This window comes from Rhopilema esculentum, chromosome 10 (assembly GCF_057945365.1).
Source record: "Rhopilema esculentum isolate cy_ngs chromosome 10, ASM5794536v1, whole genome shotgun sequence".
Classification (NCBI taxonomy): Eukaryota; Metazoa; Cnidaria; class Scyphozoa; order Rhizostomeae; family Rhizostomatidae; genus Rhopilema; species Rhopilema esculentum.
The window spans coordinates 15,462,882-15,467,760 of record NC_142824.1 but is presented as its reverse complement, the minus strand read 5'-3'; positions in this window follow the sequence as shown (position 1 = coordinate 15,467,760).

Sequence of the window (4,879 nt, the reverse complement as noted above, 5' to 3'; positions counted from 1 at the left end):
AATTTTTTCCTCTATGTCACAAATCACTTTATGTTTTTCCTTATTGTCTCTTCTCATTTGTATTAGTTTGTTGTTGTTCCCTATTGTTTCCTGTTATAGTAAACATGCTCAGGGTCTAGACAGCAAATTTGAAAGTTGGGGGAAAGGCTAATGACAGTGGGCACAATCAGTTGTGACTGCATTTATTGTAAATAACCATGTTTTTTGTGCTTTTGGGTTCCAATAAAGCTGGCTTTGCTCATTGATCATCTTTTCATTAGATAAGCAATATTAGGAGTTGTAAAATTTGCATATTCCTTTTGGGATATAGATACATGAAAATAACCATAAATGCATGGTCCAAATTAGGACTGTTAATCATAACTTTTTAGATCATCGAAAGGACCAGTATTAAGCTTAAAATTCAGATTTGCAACTTAGAACATGCCAATTCTAATCACCAATAGTCAACACCAGCTTTTTATACTAGTACCAGTTCAATTTACCCAAGTGCATTAACCTTCAACAAATGGCTGCATATAAAGTATAAAATTGGTTTGAGTTTCTGATTTTTCCTTTATAAGGATTCCTTCTGTTTTTTGGGTTGCACTATTTCACCTAGTTGCCTAAACCACTTCAATTTCTATAGGTATATCCATTTACATCTATGTTGAACATATGAATACATATTTTATTTATATTTTAACTGTTTTGTAATACTTCAAGTTTAAACAGAATGTTTACTGAAGATAAGCTAAGGGTACAACTAAAAGAATATTTTGTGATGAAAGCAGTGGCTTGATATGCTCAGTAGAATCAATTTGTATATTAAAACTGATTGAAACTTTCCAAACCTAAAATGCTAATTGAAATCGGGTTGATAAACATTGCCAACTTTTATCTCGCAGAACAGAAGCAAGTGTTGATAACATCATTAAGCCTCTTTAGTTATAGTGTAATTTGGTAGAGAGCAGCTCTTTTTTTACAATAAACATCAATGTATTTATACTTTATTCACGTCCCAAATTAACTCCTTTTTATGGCCTCTAATATTGCCTGAGAAATTCACATTTGACACGCAAGGCAAGAATATGTGTTTATTTTTTATCCACCTTTTTGTTCTTGTTACATTATTTTTAAGAAAGCTCTCCAATAAAGACCTGCTTGTGTTAGTCATTGTGTCGAAATCAGCTTTTTCGGCATGTCTCATCGCAGCATCCAAGAGTTGCGTTGTTTTGTAGTTAACGATTATTGACGATGATGAAATCAGGAACGATGTTATTGCCAGAAAAAGCAGAATTATATGCAGGGATTTCCGCTTGTTTCCAGTCCGCCTTATGTTTCTAAATATATCACGATCATCAACAAGGCTTTCTGTTGAGCCTTCTGTCTCATACAGGTCATCAAAGTAGAAAGTATTCATTGCAAGAACAGTATGTCAGTGCATGAAACAAACCAAGCAAAAATAGGCATGATAGTTAATAACGCCTTTACCTGAACAACTATAAGCGAATTCTCAGAATATTCTAAGATTTCATCATTCGATTTACGAGGCTTCTACTGATTCGAATCATTTTCCGTGCATTTCGCAGTTCAGAAAATTTGGCGTTGGGCGAAGACCACACCTATTTAGCAGTTTGTCTGTGGAAGCAGGGGCACCATTGTTGGGGTGTCGCTCCTCCCCCCAATAGTTTTAACCAGCCGGATCCGGTCTAAACTACATTTATGAAAAGTTGGTTTCCTCGTGGGTCTGGAACAGGTTGAGAGTATCAAAGGCGAGAAACAAAGTACTAGGCAGCATTTCCACCCAGTATGTGAAGCTTCCCTTTTATTCGCCCTACTAGAGAGTGCAAAACGACTCTATGTGACGTTGTCCTTATTCGAACCAATGAGAAGACCGGAAAGTGAGAATCTTGATGCGCCTGTGATGTTTACGCCAGAAGAGCAGCGCTCCCAACCACTCCCTAACCAGACCAGAAAATGATATTTTTGAATTAACTTTCAATAATCAACTGTGCTAGAAATGATTTGATTTTAAAAATACGCCATCTGACACAAATGAAAAAGTTATTTTAAAATATAAGGTCTACCACTACCATATTTCCATCAAATATTCCGTCAAACTCGATTAATTCTCCCTGTATATGTAAAACTTTGAAAATGTGGTCATCAAGAACGTGTAATCAGGGCCGTTGGAACAGGGGGCAGGAAGGGCCATAAATCTAATAGTCACGATAGTCAATGGTTCAGTACTGGAAGATCTTTGTGCTTTTTCAGTGGAACGTTCTTCGGAATTGCCATGTCTGTGATAAAAAATGCTCTGAAGTTTAGACACTTATTTAAAGCATGGTGGGTTTTACAGTTCTGACTCGATCGGCGCAGTGCGGAGAACCGTTGACTGTACACTATGAGCCATTGCTAGAAGTTTTCAGCTCGATTCTGAAATGAAGGTGAAAGTGAATGGAACAGAAATAAAAAAGACTTCTGAATTTTGATTTTATTTTGGCTTTAACTTAATGAAGACTGCAGTGCCATGCCAAAGCCAAAATCCAGACGAAGGAGTTGTAAGAGGAACAGCGGAACAGCTCTGTATCATGGACGCTTTTGAGTTTGATCGATGCTGTTGCAGTAAAAGGAAGCGCACTGGTAAAAATGCAGTGCAACCACAAAGTTAGGCCATAATTACGGAGGACAGATGACAACCCTGCCCCTTTTAAATGCTTTCTTTTCAAGAATCTTATAGAAAAAAGTGCTTGGTGCTAGATTCGTAATTCAGGCTGCCTTGAAAAATAAAATATCTTGGGGAAGGACTGCAGCCAGGAATTAAAAAGCCTAGTAAGCCGATGCTTGCAAGGTGAAAGCTGAAGCGTTATTATTTTAGCTGGAGATTTTTGCAACCTTGATAGCAGACTGCATTACAAACAGGTTCAAACGCTATCTAGGAGTCTGTTGGATTTGCCGCAAAGCATTTGCTACAGTTTGTAAGGCTTTCCTCCTTTTCCTAACTGCTCCTTTACCAATTGCAAAAGACGAACGCACGTTCAGTAGGCTGACATGTGGAAGAGTGATGTTCAAGAACGGAGGATAAACGATTAATTTGAGAATTATTGTTGGCAAGTGCTAAAAGTGAAATCTTGCAAGTTTCACGTAGTAACATAATAAATATTGAACACTGATGACCAGTTTGTTGTTCACGTTGTTTAGCATAACTTCTTCCTAGGGAAGCATCTCCTAAAACAGCTGCTTCCTAGCATTTTTTTTGCAGGACCCTATACCTTATTCTAGCGGGAAATGATAACTACACACCGTATAACCAAAACCTCCTTCAAAATTGCCTGCCTACGCAAGTAACGAATTGTAAGTAGGGAATTTCCCTGCAGATGAGTTAATAATTGGTATCGAAAGTGACTTTGGAAAGTGCTGCGTTAGCAAGATTCCAGTACAAACAATAGCATTGAGATAATTTTGTTTGTTGTTCACGTTGTTTAGCATAACTTCTTCCTAGGGAAGCATCTCCTAAAACAGCTGCTTCCTAGCATATTTTTTGCAGGACCATATACCTTATTCTAGCGGGAAATGATAACTACACACCGTCCAACCAAAACCTCCTTCAAAATTGCCTGCCTACGCAAGTAACGAATTGTAAGTAGGGAATTTCCCTGCAGATGAGTTAATAATTGGTATCGAAAGTGACTTTGGAAAGTGCTGCGTTAGCAAGATTCCAGTACAAACAATAGCATTGAGATAATTTTGTTTGTTGTTCACGTTGTTTAGCATAACTTCTTCCTAGGGAAGCATCTCCTAAAACAGCTGCTTCCTAGCATATTTTTTGCAGGACCTAATACCTTATTCTAGCGGGAAATGATAACTACACACCGTCCAACCAAAACCTCCTTCAGAAGTGCCTGCCTACGCAAGTAACGAATTGTAAGTAGGGAATTTCCCAGCAGATGAGTTAATAATTGGTATCGAAAGTGACTTTGGAAAGTGCTGCGTTAGCAAGATTCCAGTACAAACAATAGCGTTGAGATAAATGATAATTTTACGGGGGTGGTGGGGGAGGAGTCTGAGTTGAATAAAAATTTGGCCAGTCTTTGATTTGGAGCTACTCTATTTGCCCAGTTCATTTTATAATTTATTTAACGTTAGTTGTTACAATAGTGGCAAAAAACACTAATTCAGCAATTTCATCATTAAACAGTTTCAAGGATTGCATTAGGCAGTTCACTTACCGCAAAAAGAACACGTGCATTATATTCCATGGAACTAAGTTTCAATCGGGTTTTGAATTCTTTCGAATGTCGGGCTGTTTTGGTTTCACCTGGAAGTGACCCTAGAAGTGACTCAGATTTTCGACCCTAGTGATCACTCAAGATATTCTTCAATCCCATCACCAAGAGAAGTAGCATGGCCTTCTACTTTTATCGTAAACTCTTTGTTACTAACAAATTTTTCTATATGATTACCCTTATTCCCAATTGAAATAGCTTGAAATTTTGATGTATTTGCAGTCTTTATTCAATTTACACCATTCCAGGCATTTACTGATGTTTGCCTTTATAAGTTGTAACAAGTCATCAGCATCAGTTGCAGTGACAGAAAGTGTGTTGTCATCCATTATTAAGGTAGTGAAAAATATCATGCATAAAAATGTTAAAGAGCATAGGGCCAAGCATTGATACCTGTAGTACTCCATGTCCAAGCCTACCCCAGGTGCTATACTCCCCTTTTACTTTGCGTTTCTTTTGTCTGTAAGGTAATCTTTTTAAGCAGGAAACAACATTTTCCTTCTCGGTTACCACTTAATTTTGCCAAAAGATGATTTTAGGTAAGTCAAATCCTTTCGATACATCCGTAAGGATATCACAAACACACTTGTTACTTTTAACCCTTTTTTCCA